The sequence below is a fragment of the Triturus cristatus genome, chromosome 5_2, assembly GCF_964204655.1.
Source record: "Triturus cristatus chromosome 5_2, aTriCri1.1, whole genome shotgun sequence".
Taxonomy (NCBI): domain Eukaryota; kingdom Metazoa; phylum Chordata; class Amphibia; order Caudata; family Salamandridae; genus Triturus; species Triturus cristatus.
This window is the reverse complement of record NC_140588.1, coordinates 58,371,195-58,388,372: the sequence shown is the minus strand read 5'-3', so window position 1 is coordinate 58,388,372 and position 17,178 is coordinate 58,371,195.

The following is a 17,178-nucleotide window of genomic DNA, read 5'->3' as shown; positions in this document are numbered from 1 at the left end:
TTCCCATGAGGCACAGGATCAGACTGATTTGCATATGGCCATGTCTGAACTGGGGTGGCAGAGTGGGCTAAAGAACGGTGATGGATCAAACCCAGATCTGTTGACTGGGTGTGAGTGTTTGATTGGTTCTGATGCTCCGTCCATCACCACCCCCTTTTGTACCGCTTTGTTCGCCATACATTGGCAGGGTATGCTCAGACGTGAGTCCCTTGCTCACTTTGCCACTGGATTCAAGCAAGCCTGGCTGAAGATGGCTGAAATGCCAGAAACCGGTCCTAGGAAGCTTGTTTCCGGTCCAGGAAAGGCATGGCTTGGCAGTTCGGGCTGGACTGTTCCCATGAGGCACAGGGTCAGACTGATTTGCATATGGCCATGTCTGAACTGGGGTGGCAGAGTGGGCTAAAGAACGGTGATGGATCAAACCCAGATCTGTTGACTGGATGTGAGTGTTTGATTGGTTCTGATGCTCCGTCCATCACCACCCCCTTTTGTACCGCTTTGTTCGCCATAAGTTGGCAGGGTGTGCTCAGACGTGAGTCCCTTGCTCACTTTGCCACTGGATTCAAGCAAGCCTGGCTGAAGACGGCTGAAATGCCAGAAACCGGTCCTAGGAAGCTTGTTTCCGGTCCAGGAAAGGCATGGCTTGGCAGTTCGGGCTGGACTGTTCCCATGAGGCACAGGGTCAGACTGATTTGCATATGGCCATGTCTGAACCACAAAAGAAGCTCCTGGTTTAACTCCACCCTCAAGGACTCCAAAAAACGATGCCGCACCTTCGAGAAAACCTTCCTTCAAAGACAGACTTGACAACAACTCCCACAACAGCAAAGAACTTTTCGGCATCGTCAGAGAACTCTCCAACCCCGACGCCGAAAACAACGCCATCACCCCCTCACAAGACCTCTGCGACTCCCTCGCAGCCTTCTTCCACCACAAAATCACCGACATCTACAACAGCTTCACCACAACAAACGCGAACCCACCACCAGAACCCACCCCCCACAGCGCCACCATCCACTCCTGGAACCCGATCACCACCGAGGAAACCACCCGCACGATGAACTCCATCCACTCAGGATCACCCGCCGACCCATGCCCCCACCACATCTTCAACAAAGCCGACAACATCATCGCCCCCCATCTCCGAGACGTCATCAACACATCCTTCACCACCGCCACCTTCCCCGAGAGCTGGAAACACGCCGAACTCAACGCCCTCCTCAAGACGCCGACAGCAGACCCCACAGACCTCAAGAACTTCCGACCCATCTCTCTCCTCCCGTTCCCAGCAAAGGTTATTGAGAAAACCGTCAACACTCAACTGACTACCTTCCTTGAAACCAACGAATCACTCGACCCCTCGCAGTTCGGTTTCAGGGCCAACCACAGCACCGAGACCGCCCTCATCGCAGCCACGGACGACATCAGATCCCTGACCGACAAGGGAGAAACCGTGGCCCCCATACTCCTTGACATCTCCGCAGCCTTCGACACGGTATGCCACCGCACCCTGATACAGCGCCTCAACAACGCCGGCATCCGAGGCAAGGCCGTGGACTGGATCATCTCGTTCCTCGCTGGAAGAACTCAGAGAGTCCGCCTCCCCCCCTTCAGATCAACAGCGACCAAGGTCATCTGCGGCGTCCCACAAGGATCCTCCCTCAGCCCTACCCTCTTCAACATCTACATGACGCCCCTGGCAAACATCGCATGCAAACACGGACTCAACCTCATCTCCTACGCAGACGACACCCAACTCATCCTCTCCCTCACCAACGACCCTTCCTCTGCTAGAACCAGACTACACGAAGGAATGAAGGAAGTAGCGGACTGGATGACGGACAGCCGGCTTAAACTCAACACCGACAAGACGGAAGTCCTCATCCTAGGCCCTACTCCCACCGCATGGGACGACTCCTGGTGACCCCCCGCCCTAGGCAGCACTCCCCAACCCACCGACCACGCCCGCAACCTGGCCTTCATCCTGGACTCCTCCCTCTCCATGACCAGACAAGTCAACGCAGTCACATCGGCATGCTTCAACACCCTTTGCATGCTCCGCAAGATCTTCCACTGGATCCCCACCGACACAAGGAAGACCGTCACCCACGCCCTCGTCACCAGCCGCCTGGACTACGGCAACACCCTCTACGCCGGCACCACGATCAAACTACAGAAGAAACTCCAACGAATCCAGAACGCCGCCGCACGCCTCATCCTGGATGTCCCGAGCCACCATCACATCTCCGGAAACATGGAAAAGCTTCACTGGCTCCCAGTCAGCAAGAGGATCACGTTCAGACTCCTCACCCACGCACACAAAGCCCTTCACAACCAAGGACCCAAACTCATCAACCACCGCGTCTCCTTCTACATACCCACCCGCACCCTGCGATCGACCGGACAAGCCCTGGCAGCCGTCCCCCGCATCCACAAAGCCACCGCCGGAGGCAAATCTTTTTCCTACCTCGCAGCGAAGACCTGGAACTCTCTCCCCAGCCATCTCCGCTTAACACAGGACCACCTCTCCTTCAGAAGGCAGCTCAAGACCTGGCTGTACGAGCAATAACCCCCTCCCCCCCAGCGCCTTGAGACCCTTATGGGTGAGTAGCGCGCTTTATAAATGCCAATGATTGATTGATTGATTGAACTGGGGTGGCAGAGTGGGCTAAAGAACGGTGATGGATCAAACCCAGATCTGTTGACTGGGTGTGAGTGTTTGATTGGTTCTGATGCTCCGTCCATCACCACCCCCTTTTGTACCGTGTATATAAGATGTGCATGTCATTTTGATTTTCATTTGTGTGTAATACAAAGGCCAGTGTTTTAAACATACAGTGTGGAGTCTTTTTGTAGTGTACTCAGTGTGTTGCAAGGGTAATGCTGTGCCAATACTTTACTCTTTGACCCTGAGGATATTTCTGGCTGCTCTGTGCCAAGCTACCAGAGGGTGAGAACAGGTTATCTCATGAGTGCATCATACTCATCCTATCTAGGACTGTGGATTTTGTCAAGCTTCGGTGCATCCCAGCTAGCCAGAAACCACTAGGTCTAACAGTCCCGAATCTCCAGGTGACCTCCCCGTTTTCCTTGGTATCTCACTGTCTTTCACTGTCTTTTGTGGATTAACCGTAATGCAGTCAGCCTTAATTCAGGTTGTCTGGGGCTCTTGGATGATGTCCATCGTTATTTTCATTTCTCATCTTGTGATATCTTTTAGGTCACCCCCAGGCCACTCTCAGCACCTGTGCATAGCCCTTTCTGTAGGTCAGCGTCCAGGGGACACGATTACTTCTTTGCTGGGTTTGCCGGGCACCACCACAGGCCGTTCTGTGCCTTTCCCCAATGCTGGGCCGATTCACTCACTCGCAGCATGCCGCTGCCAGTGCAGAGGAGTGCAGTGGGAGCCCCAACCGGGCCACAGTGAGAACTCACTTTCGCGCAACTTCCTATGCCAACAGCTTGGCACTCACGGATGCAGTTATCTCCCAGGTCAGGCTGTAGCATTCGCTCTTCACAGCGCAACCTCCGCACCTCAATAGCAGGCTGACACAGGGGACCAGCAGCCAATGGTCTCACAGCTGGCCAATCACAGCGACATGTAGCAGCTGCTCCAACAGCAGCAATGTCTCCCTTGCTGCACGGGTGACTCACTCTGCACCAATGTGCACATGGGTCCCGACCACCTGCTCGTACAGACCAGGCTGCAAAACTCGCACTGAGTCAAAGTAAACCACACACGTTACTGCAGTATGGGCAAAGACCACGTGCAGTCTAGGACCCTTTTATTTATAGCCTTTGACCGCGCCCAGTCAGAGGATGTAGTACATCAATATCCGGGTCAGAGAACTACTCCTATAGAGTCTTGGTGACTCACTACAATAGAGAATAGTGTAGTGAAAGTTCCTATGAATGTTCTCCGTTTGTTAGAGAAAGCTTTCAGTTCTTTATTTAGAACACTAAATTACAAAGCGAGTTATCATGTGGGGTATTACAATGGTGATTCAACATGGAGGACAGTATAAACGCAGCTTGTGTTAGCATAAGCTCAGCTTAAAATGTATTTAAACCAGCAAGAGGGGAAAACATTTCTCACATCCTTGAATATTAATTAGCAATGTTTGCATGACAGATTCAGTGTTTGAAGCGCACCAGGTATGGGAACTATGGAGTCTATTTGGATGGCGGTCGGAAAATCACCCCGGCCGCCATGGTAGCGGAAAAAGACAGCCCGCAAGGACTGCGGTATAACCGCCGGTCCGACTAGTATGCTCCGCAGTCGAAATCCGACCGCAGCGGTACGATCGCGGGAATTAACATTGCGGCGGTTGCTGCTGCCAGCAGCACCACTGCAATGTGAAAAGGAGCATGTCATGCATATCCCTGCACTGCGTGGCAGGCACTGTACAGTGCCTGCCACCTGGTACAGGGACATGTAGGGGGGTACCATGGGTATGCCCCCAGTGCACCCACCCCCCCCACAACACATTGGGGGCCCGTAATGGGCCCCCGGATACATTCTTCGCATGCCTTTCCATGGCAGTTCCACTGCCGCAGAAAGGCTGGCTACCGCCGGCATCATAATCATGCCGGTGGAGCCTGGCCCTGCACCAGCCCCATTGTAGCGGAACAGTTCCGCCCACCAGACAGACGTGCGGACTGCTACCGGCGTAAAAGTGGCGAGCGGAATTTCTCACTGCCGCGGTCATCATCGCCATGCTAATGGAACCGGTGGTTTTCAGGGTTGCGATCGCGGGCGGATGTCCGCCGCTGGCCCGGCGGCAGCCATGCATCCGCCATCCTAATAGACCCCTATATTATGTGAATATGCAGATAGTGCTGAATAATGTGCTTTTAGAAACTGTATTGTTCGTTCTTTAACCTGATGTTTCAAACCGAGTGACTCTTGCACACTTGTATTGAATGTATGATTTCATTGTATTTGACTATAAAAGAAGCCCTTTCCTAAGGGTGTTGGGCTCACTCTCCCCTGAACTTCATCAGGAGACAACACTATTGATCCGACCTATGATTTATGGCTTATTTTATTTGAACTAAACTGTAATTTGTTCTGCTATTTAATTATTTGAATTTTATTCTGAACTACATGCTAATATTTGATTTAAGTGACAAATTGACTGACTTCTAACAATTTATTTTCCTTCTGTAATGAATTAAAACCCGGAGGCGCAGAAAAGGGAGAGGCTCCCTCCGCGTCGCGGGACGCGCGTGGGCGGCGCCGGGCTAAGCCCAGGCAAAGGGCGGGCCGTCTGTGGCTGTCCGGGGCCGGACGTGACAGGGCTGGCCCCCCCCCGTCGCCGGATCTTCTTAAACTGTGAGACTATTTCAATTATACACTGTTGATCTTGGGTATTGTCAGTCTGGATATTGTACTGTTGGCCCCTGGTTTTACAGCCACTTGTTTGCGACCCATAGTGCTATATATATCCATCTAGGTTTGTTCCACTATGGCGTTGTACCTTAGAAATGGCAGAAAGATTACACCAACTAGCCATGGGGGCTCTGTATCTGGAACTCTGGATCGGTTCATTACTAGAGCAGTAAATGTTCTAGAAAAAGAAATTGTCCTTACCGAAAAAAGGCTGTCTCTTGAGCTAATGTCTAAACGCTCCTCTCTGAGTGCTATTATGTCTGCAGTTACCCCCGAGCAGCCTCGACAAATCGATGCCACCAATATAGTATCATGTATGGAAGGAGCGGGTGCAGGTGGGTTACCCGCTATATCAACCAGCAACTCCCTTGTTTTAACTCCAGATAGTATCTCTATTCTACCTAATAGCCCTATTGATTTAAATGCTTTGGTTGCCCCTACCAAGCCTCACTCAAGTGCGCTTTATCCCCCTAAAATTGGGAAGACTAACAAATTTCAACATTCCATTGGTAAAAGAAAGCGAGGAGGAGGAGCCCAAAAGGGCAGAAGTGCAAAGCAAGCTAAAATCAACACAGCAAATGCACCTCCTGAACCCAATCCGACTTACTCACCTGTACCTACTGCCTCTATCGCCACCCCATTAATGTCACAAAAGTCATTACCTCGCTGCCTCAATGAAAGTCAACTCCCAAAAGGTATCTTAGAAACTTTAGAACAACTCCTTAGATCTATGTTGCTCCCCTTGATTGAGAGGGTTAAACTTGTTAACGACTCTATGGTAAAGTTGGAAAGTGCCGTAGCATTAATCACCACGTCCATCAACAATTTTGTGGAACCCTCACGAGCCTCTGGGCAAGAAAAAACTAGGACTGAAATCTCCGCAGCCCATAGTGTTACATTAGGAACTTCCGTAGAGGCATCAACTAGTTCAAGCACTTGGTTATACCCTAAACCCACTATAAATACTTCACCACTCATCCCCCCTACTGGCTATACAGGGGAGGATGTTGTTAGAGAGGATAGAGATGGTATGGAAAAGTCAGCGCCTATAGAGTGCGGTGGTCGTCCACTGCCTAGAGGAAATCGGAACTCAGAGGTGGAGGTACAGTGTGCTAAGCTCCCTTGTATTAACCTCCCCCCGGAATCCGCGCCCTATACTGTTATTTTGGCCAATGTCCCCGAAATACACCAAGATAAACCAGAGACTCATGGGGATTTAAAGAACAAGGTGATCCACTGGTTAAATAAGAACCGCCCACTCCCGCAAAAAATAAATGCAGAAATTCTGCTTGTGAGAAGGGTGGGCTGGCTGGGTGGGAGACACAAGGACCTAAAAGGCGACTGTATAATTGTAAACTTCAGGGACCCAAGAGTGGTCAGGCATATCTGTTATGATTGGGAATCGCGGGGCAAAGTGGGAATTCAAACCTTAAGCTTGAGCTACTTTTTCCCAAGTTTTCATCATAGCCACTTTTCTGTTTCACAAAATGGGTGGGACATAGCACCCAGACATCAACGTTCTGCTCCTTTCCAGGTCTTCACCCCTCCCTGGGTAAACTGTACAGAGTTGTATAGTGGTTTAGAAGGGGTCGACTGACTGGGTGTTAGTGAAAGGAATGGTATTGCGGGCTGGCACAGGCTAAAGAGTCAGAGGTTCTAGTAGTACCACCAAAAAATAATAGCAAAAGCACTAACTGGGTAAATTTGGGAGCCAGCTGTGCGGTCTCCCTAGTGCCCATTTTGTACTCACCTTCACCCCAAAGAAAGATTCATATTCCTCCTGCTGTCCCTATTGTGGATTTTATAGCTCGAACTTCTTTCGACCTGCCCTTACTGCCCCCCGCGATAGGAGAAACGGTCCAGTTTGTGGAGAACTCTTGTGGAGATAGTATGACCGAGGCTACTAGCCACTCGGGATGCCGAAATCTAAACCAATTTGGCCCAAACGCACCCAACCCGTGATAGAGATCAGGGTGTGTACAATATTTCCACTACCACGAATAAAGTAATCTCACAGTTACACGCACATGCATACATCATACGCTAGGGCCCATTTCACTAACATACGCTCAAATACTCTACCAGCAATAAACCTGTGGAAGGAAACACCCCTAAACACCCTGCATCTATACCGAGGTCGATAAGACCTGGTTTTTGTGACTGTCCCTAAGCATAATCTATACAATATATACAACAATAATCAATAACGCAAACCCAATAATTGACAAGAAAGAATATCCAACACCATGTTTAAAATTATATTGCTTTATCTAAAATCAGTCAAAGAAAATCAATTAGAGTAAATCATTTCTCATAGTTACCTATTCTAGCTAAATGTCAGAACGGGTCAGGACAAGTCTCTCGGTAAATGTCTCTCAAGACGAAGTCCCTTCAGCATCAATCCTCAGCAACGCAGATTCAGTACGCGGCAAAGGCAAAATGGCAAGTGGCAAAAACCCTCTCTAAGCTAACATCTCTTATAGTTTCTAAACAATAGAAAGATACATTGGGAACATAGAAAAACTATAATGTCCGCCGGACTTGCTGAGCAGAGCGAGAAGGAAAGGATGTAACATCGCTACATTTGAGAATCTCCGCTCAGGAAAAGTACACATAATGAAGACTACGGAACAGGAACCAAGAAAATAAAACATGTATCATATTAATCCTGCTTCTCCTCGGCTATCGAGCCACAGTTCAGAGCTTCTCTCTAAGGCTCCTTTGTTTCCCAAGGCTGCCAAGGACACTTTCATTTCACTTGGAGACTTCCCAAAAACTGCTGCTGTCCTCATGGAAAGTTTTTCAAGTAAGGACCATGGTCAGTTAGCTTCAGGACCATTTCCAGCAGGGGTCTCCCTCGTCACAGTTTTCATATTTAAATCACAGCCAGGCTCACAATTCGGCCATCTTTTCTTAGGCCAACATAGGCCTCAATAGACCATCTTAATTAAAAGAGACAAAACAACGTTACCACAGCATAGTGATTAAACAGTGTTAACCCCACTAATACCCTTATGTGTATGCATTTATCTAGCACTTGCAACATAGAAAAGCATTAATTCAGAAAGCGTTTTGTGCTCAAAAATAAACAGCACATAGCAACGTTTAAACATGAAAACATGCACGTTATTTTTTAAACAGCACATTTATGCACACCCACGTGTAACTCTCTCTTGTTAGGACAAACGGATTGATTAATATAAACGCACTTGCACAAGACAAATAATTAATTATTAATTATTAATAAATTAGTACAACGAATAGACATGCCAGAGCTTCAAAAGCCCCAGAATTTTCAAACTGAAAACTCTGCTCCAGCAATCCCCCCTTTGGTGATTTTATCACCAAATAAACCCCAAAAAAAAAAAATTAGTGAAAATTTAGTCCCATTTTAGGAGAAATCGGAAATGTCTTTTCCCCTTTACACAACATTAGACACCAGTCACTCTTTCATCATCCCTTTTTGTCTCTAAGTAAACACTCTCCCTTAATTCTTCTAGTTCAATTTCTTGAGGTTCTCTTTTCAACTTCTTGTTTTTCTTTTCTTTATTCAATTTCTTCCTCCCTCCCCTGTTTTTACAACACACACACACCAATCTTATTATTAATAAAGCAACAATTATACAAGTTAAGGGAAACAGTATTCTACCTATAATAGTACTACCTATTTTTGCAATAAAATCCTTAACAGCTATCATTTTATTAGCTATTTTAGTCCATAAACTCTCAGCTTCAAGTGGTACTAATTCTTCATGCAAATCAGTAATATTTTTGATATAGACCTTCAGGTCTTTGCTTTCGTCTGGAATGTAAGTGCAACAATGTTGAACTTTCAGCATTCCACAGACTCCACCCTCCTTGGCCAATAGAATATCAAGGGCAAGTCGATTTTGCATAGACATGGCACGTACGGCACTTAATTCCGTATTCACCAAAAGAAACCCTCCAGCGGTATTTGTCGATAAGCGATCAACCACTGTGGACAGTTTCCGAATTCCATAAGCATTCAAAGAAATTCCCACTGCTGGAATCAAAACCCCAAAAATATCACCCACTATTTCAGACCAAGTTTCTCTCTTAAAACGCATTAGTAAGTTAATATGTTCTACATCTGTTATTTTATCTATATGAAAAATCTTTGGAAAAACTAGGCCCACATAACACGTGCCATACCAATGGTCAGGCAACTTGTAATAAGCCTTATTCCCACAAACATAATATACTCCTGGAAAAATTGTATCTTCTCCACCTCTGAAACCCCAACCTGTTGCAATGAAGTATGTATCATGGCACTCACTAGTCCCGACAAAATATGTATCATATTGGGATTTCCTTCTCGTAATACAAAGTTTACCCTTCTGTGGTGCATCTAGAGCTAAAGTTGGACTAGCCCCATTCTTCAACTCTTTTCCCATCTCAATGTCCCAAATTGTCTCACTCACTTTATATTTTCCTGCTTCCTCATGCATGTTCAATCTCCTTTCTTCTACCATATCCAGGAAAGCTTTCTCCTCTCCTTTCAAACTGCAAGTTAAATTATTCTTAAAAATGTAATCTAATGTTAATCCTTTTTCTTCAATAAAAATCTCACCAAAAGTGTTAGCTTCTTTAGCTGGATTCAGCTCTTTGTTCATTGGCAAGTGCCCAAAAATACTATCTCTGTTAGACATCTTGTAATCTACCTTCCCTAACAAATAAAAAACACTACTTAAAATACTACAGGAAATACCATATGTAGCTGGTAAATGATGATAAGTAACACCCTCTGAAACGGATGCAGGTAATTGCATACAGACGTAGCAATCCCTTACTTCCATTGTTTTCACATATTCATATAACAGTTTCGAAAAAACATTACTAGAAAAGTTATTAATTGACCTATCTTTGTGTATGTAAGTATTACTAATTCTAATTGGAACTACTTTTTGTGAATTCTTCTCTACATTTGTCACATTCTCTGTATGCATCTCAAACTCTACTTTAAAAGTAACTAATAAAACTAAAACACCCCATAGAAGCATTAATAATCCAGTACAGCAGCAGCACATCCTACACCACCTTTTAAAGAAGGCACATCTATTTCTATTATCCTCTATGTTAGCCATTTTAGTTTAGCCTCTACTACTCCACTACTGTTTGAACTTTTCCAATTCTTCAGCAATTCTTCAGCTTTCAGTTTATCCAAATGATCTCTTCGTTCACTTAATCCAAGTGAATCCTTCCTTTATTCAGTTTGGATACTTGTCATTCTTCACTTCAATTTCTTCAACATCAAATTGTATTAGATCTCCAACATCAAAATCCTCAGTACTCGACTCTTCTCCAATGTCAGTCAAGAGTACTTTCAGAATTTCACCAGTATCTTCCTCAACCACTTCTCTCAAGATCTCTTCCGGATTATCTCGAGTCACTGCTTCTTCTTTTCCTCCTTCAGACAGTGCCACATAAGACCATTCCGGTGATCTGTACTTTTGGTTGGGTCTTCTTACTCTTTTTATTTCTACTGGTTCGTTTGACTCCTTTGATTCTTCTCCTTCAGCTTTTGAACTTTGACTCGAAACTTCATTCACTTGTTCAGCTTTCGATGTATTTGCTCTTATTATTTTATATCTCAGCCTCTTAACTCTGTTGTTAGGCCAACGATCTCCTCTTAACACCTTTTTCGGCTTTATTTCTTTATTACTTTTTTCTCCAATCCAAGTTCTCTTTCTCAGAACTCGACCCTCTGTTTGTTCATCCTCATCATCTGTTTCAAGTGCCTCTTGTTTCCGTTTTCCAGCAGCTCTCTTCTTTTCCACAGATTTTCTCACCACTGTTTGAGACTTCCCTACTCCTGTCCCTCCTCGGGTCTCCGACACGCAATCTTCTTGCTGTCTACTTGTCCCTTCACCTGGCTCATCAAGAATGTTCCCTACACCTCCTCGGGGGTCTTCCGCAATCTGTCCCTTTCTATCTTCTTCTGACCCTACTTCTTCAAGTATAATCTCAAGTGGTTCTTCAATCTCCTCCTCTTCTGATTCAGGAGTAGTCTCTGTGTGATTTCTCTTTTCTTTTCTTTTTCCTTCACTGCTGTTTGAAACTTCAGGCTCTTTTACAGAATTTGATCTCCTCTCCGATACTCCCAGTGGTTCATTCGAAGCTCTTCCTACTTCTTTCCCCACTGATTCTGTATCTTCATTATCACTGGAATCTGACTCCTCAAAATACTCTTTACCAGTCCCTTCTTTTGGGTTTGGAACTCTCAGAGTATGACTTGCATGTACCCAGTGCTTCACTCCAGCACACTTTACTGCAGTCGTCGTAGTCAGAATAACTTGTCTCGGCCTTCCCCACCTTGGAATCAAGCAATTTCTTCTTCTGTGAACTTTTATCCTCACCCAGTCTCCTGGACTCAGATCATGGGCTTGCTTCTTCTCAAGTGTGGTAGCTTCTTCTCCAACCTGGTGAAACACAGAATGAACTGCGTCAGCCAGGCCTTTACAGTAATCCAAAATCATGTCATCAGTTATTGTCACCAATTTATTGACAGGCACGAATGCATGGCGCATTGCACGTCCCATGATTATCTCGTGCGGACTCAAACCAGTAGTTCTATCTGGAGTAGATCTCATAGTCATCAGAACTAGAGGTAAAACATCTGGCCATTTCATGCCAGTGGCTAAGCACATTTTTCCAATTCTATTCTTGATTGTGCCATTAATCTGCTCAACCACACCAGAAGCCTCTGGTCTGTATGCACAATGTAGCTTCTGCTGTATTTTCAATGCTTCACAAATCAAAGCCATGAGCTCATTTTGAAAATGTCCACCTCTATCAGATTCAACTGTTACTGGAAACCCGTACCTAGGAATCAACTCCCTTAACAGTAACTTTGCCACTGTTAATCCATCATTTCTTCTAGTCGGGTAAGCTTCCACCCACCTTGAAAATAAACAGACTACCACTAGAACATACCTCAGTCTGTTTACTTGGGGCATCTCAATGAAATCAATCTGCATTCTTGTAAAAGGACCTCCTTCTCTGCCTATTGTTCCCAGACTCACCACTGTCTTTTTCCCAGTGTTAAATTGCTGACAAACTAAACACCTCTGACAGATGCTTTCTGCAATTGTCCTGAACTTTGCATTGTACCAGGTTTGCTTGAACGACCTAACCATCGCGTCCCTCCCCAAATGTCCCTGGCCATGATACATCCTTGCCATTGACGACAAGATGGAGTTGGGCATCACTGGTCTGCCATCTCTGTAGACCCAAACATGGTCTGTTTCTCTTGGAGCACATCCTGCCTTAATCCAATCTTTTTTCTCTTCCTCTCCTGCCTCATCTTGCAACTGTTTCACTTCATCCCACGTTTCTAAGACATTAGTAAACATCACAGAGAGTAAAGACATTTCCCCTTCTCTGTCCCTGTTGATGGACTGATTTGTTTTGGCACAATATTGTGCAACATCGTTCGCATAACGGTTTCCGACCGTTATAAAATCCTCCCCTAGTCCATGGGCAGCACATTTTACAACTGCTAACTCTTTAGGCAGCTGTATCGCCTCAAGCAATTTACCAATCATTTCAGCATTCTTTATTGGAGTTCCACTCGATGTCAAGAAACCTCTTTGTAGCCAAAGTTGGCCAAAATCATGCACCACTCCAAATCCATACTGACTATCAGTCAATACAGTTGTCCTCAAATCTTTCCCAATTTCGCAAGCTTTTGTCAATGCTATCAATTCAGCAACTTGCGCAGATTTCACTCCTTTCAATGGTGATGCTTCCATGACCTCTGAAACTTTGCATACCGCATATGCTGCACATAGCACACCATCATCATTTCTCAGGCATGATCCATCCACAAACAACACATGATCACTCTCATTCAAGGGTAGATCCCTTATGTCTGGTCTTGGTTTTGTACAGTACTCAAGCACATCCAAACAATCATGATCATCTTCCATCTTCACACCCACATTTTCAATATCTGGTAAAAGTGTCGCTGGATTCACATTTACACATCTCTCAAGAGTCACATTTGATGCTCCCAGAATCACTTTTTCATATTTAGTCAATCGACTATGTGACATGTACTGAGTCCTGCTTCTTGTCAAAAGAATTGCCACATTGTGAGGTACGAATACCCTTACAGGATATCCCATTATGATTCCCTCACTCTGTTCCAGACTCCTGCATGTTGCAGCCACAGATTTCAGACAACCTGGTAAACCCACAGCTACAGGGTCAAGTGTCGATGAGAAGTACGCAATAGGCCTTCTCAGTAATCCATGCTTCTGAATTAACACTGAAAGTGCACATCCATTTCTTTCACTGCAGTACAGCTCAAATTCTTTTTCATAGTCAGGCATACCCAAAGCTAGAGCCTCACACATTTTACTTTTGAGCTCTTCAAATGCTGCCATTTGTTCTGCATCTAGATCCAATGGATCCGTCATTTCACTTTTTGTCAGTTTAATCAGTGGCTTTGCTATCAAGGAAAAATTAATTATCCACTGACGACAATAACCCACCATACCCAGGAACATTCTCACCTCTCTCTGGGTTTTTGGAGCTTTCATTTCTCTGATTATTCTGATCCTGTCAGTAGTTACTTTTCTCAGACCCTTTTCAATATTGTGTCCAAGATAATGCACCTCTTTCTTGCAAAACTGTTATTTGGCTGGAGATACCTTTAACCCTCCATCTGCCAGATGATTCAGTAAAGCTATGGTATCTACTTCACAAGCTTCACGTGTCTTTGATGCCACCAATAGGTCATCAATGTACTGCACTAGCACTGAACTCTCGGGCATGATCAAACTTTCCAACGATTTCTTCAATAACTGATTGAATATCGAAGGACTCTCCGTATACCCCTGTGGGATTCGACACCATACTAAGATACGCTGGCCAAACCTAAATGCAAAAATCGGCTGGCTATCATGATGCAATGGAATTGAAAAGAACGCATGACACAAATCAATCACTGTATACCACTCAACATCATGTGGAATTTGATACAGAATCACTGATGGATTTGGCACAATAGGACAACATGCCACCACAATTTGATTAACTTTTCTCAAATCCTGTACGATCCTAAATTTCCCATTGGGCTTTTTTAGTCCCATTATCGGTGAATTACACGGGCTACTCAGTAGTTCTCTCAGGACTCCTTGCTGAATCATTTTCTCAATTATAGGAGTTATCCCTTCAATTATTTCTGGTGTCATTTTGTATTGAGGAATGTTAGGATATGTAATTCCCTCTTTTACTGGAATTTTCACTGGATCTACATTATTCATCAATCCCACATCCTCTCCAGTGAAATCCCAAACTGTCCTTTTCACTGTGTCTCTCAGCTCTTGAGGCAAATCCTCCGGATTAAACACAGCAAATGCACCAATTAACTCACTTTCTCTATTTTCTAGAGTCACTCGGTACAAAACATCTTCATCTGGTGTCTCAAAGGCTATTCCATCCGGTGTACAAAAAATTGTGCAGTTCATCTTGCACAACAAGTCCCTACCCAATAGGTTCACTGGACTCGTGTCACAGACAATGAATCTGTGCATGTCTGAAAATTTCCCTATCTGTACTCTTACAGGTTCAGTAAGACGTGTTTTGATTTGTGTATTGGCTACACCAACTACTTGGATTGCTTCATCCGAGAGAGGAAGATTTCTAACATCTGTTGACCTGACAGTTGATCTTGTCGCACCTGTGTCTACCAAAAAAGTAACACTCTCCTCATTTATTTTCCCATCCACAAATGGTCCTGCCTGGTCTATTTCTAGAGTTGCACCAAGTATGCACTCTTCTTCCTCTCCTCGGCACCGTCAATAATCACCCTCAGACTCACTCCCTTCACTCTTTAACAAGTACTGCTGTACCTTGTTAGAACGTCTTGGTTTGTTTACCTGCTCATCATTGTAGAATCCTGAATCCTGATTATACTTTTGTAACCCTCTATTCTGCGGCAAGGGCGGTTTTGGCTCTTGACTCTGCTGTCTCACAACTTTCTGTTGTTGCTGCTGTTGATTATTTCCTTCGTTCTGCACCTGTTGATTTAAGGATTTGTTTTCATTACTTACTAATGGTGGATTAGGACACTCCGATCTCCAATGCCCCAATTGGCCACAGTTGTGACAAGGAAACTTTTTCTTCGCTTCCTCAAGACTTCCTTTTCCTTTCCCTGCATATCTAGGTCTATTCCCTGCATTATTTCCTGGATTATTCGCCTGTTCCACTAACTGTGCTTCCTGTCTCTCCGCAACTTTCACTTGTGCCCACATTGCTTTCTCTTTCAGCTTTCTTTGTTTTGCTTCAATTTCATCACTGAAGTATTTTGCATGTCTCAGGAGCTCATCCACTTTCTTACTCTGCCAATCCACTGTGTGCTCACGAATTCTCTCACCAATTTCAGGTCTAAGGCCATATACAAATCTGTATACAAAATGACTCAAATCTTTGTCACCCAGGTGTTCATCTCCACTGAATTGTTTAAATGCCAGTATCAGCCTCTCGTAAAAAGCATGAACTGATTCTTTCGCTTCCTGTTGTGTTCGATCTATCTTTACCCAGTCTGTCTCTTTTGCAGGTACTTTACTCTTCAGGTATACCATTACCTGATCATACTTCCTCATTACCTCTGGATCTGGTGCCCCTGTTCTTGGGTCTCTTGGATATTCCTCAGTAGGCCAACTCACAACTATTTTACACTCAGTCCACAAGTCTGCTGGAACAATTATATCAAACAGACTATTCAGGTCAACCCACAGCACTTTTGACAATTTCACAAATCTATCTACCTGCCTATACCACTCGACAGGCTTTTCTCTCAATCGAGGGAAATCATTCGTAAATGATAAAATATCCTGTCTAGTCCATGGAACATGTACATATCCTCCTCCAGGTATTTCTCTCATAGGATAATTATCCACTGGTTTCTCCTTTTCTCTCACTGGAAATGCTGAATAAGTTGTTCTATCTTCAGCCTCATCTCTTTTCTTGTACCACCTATCCTTCCACTTTTCTACATCACCCCATCTTCGCAATAATGCTACCATTTCCTTAATCTGTCCTGTTCTACCAGTAGCATTCAAATTTTCAATGTCCTTTTCTGTAAAATCCATCCTGTAAGTTCTTTGTAAAGCTTTCACTTTATCAATGTCAACTCCCTGTTCATTTGCTATTGCTCTTAGCCTGTCATGTGTATTTCTTGCTCTCCAGGTAACACTCTTGCACATAAACATTAGTTCACCATCATGATGACTCTTCAGAATCTCTGTTGGAACTGTTCCTGTAACAAGCTCTTCTAGTTCTACACGTAACTTAGCTACATCAATTACTTGTGAATCTTTATCCTTTTTCTGTAGAACCTTCATCCAATCATTCAAATCATCAACTGTTATTTCAGCAGTTTTTCTCACTGGAACCACTCTCTTTTGCGGTTCTAAAATTGGCATCCCTGAACAACTAGCTTCACTAGCATCCAATATTTCACTACATGTGTCATGTCTTGATTGTCTCAGGTCTCTTCTTTCTGCTCTTTTGCCTGAATCTCCTGAAGGACCAACTGAATTTGTCAGATTATTCCCAACATATGGAATCACCAGTCCATTCTCACCTGTCCTCTGTTTGTCAAACACAGGCATAACTGGACCTATTGTTACAGGCACTGTAACAGCTTCTAGATTCTTCGTTAACTCCCTAATTTTCTCTGTCAACTCTGTTGTAGTTCTGGCTAATTGTCTGGCATTCTTATCAAGGTAATGATCACTTCTTACCTCAGGTGTCTC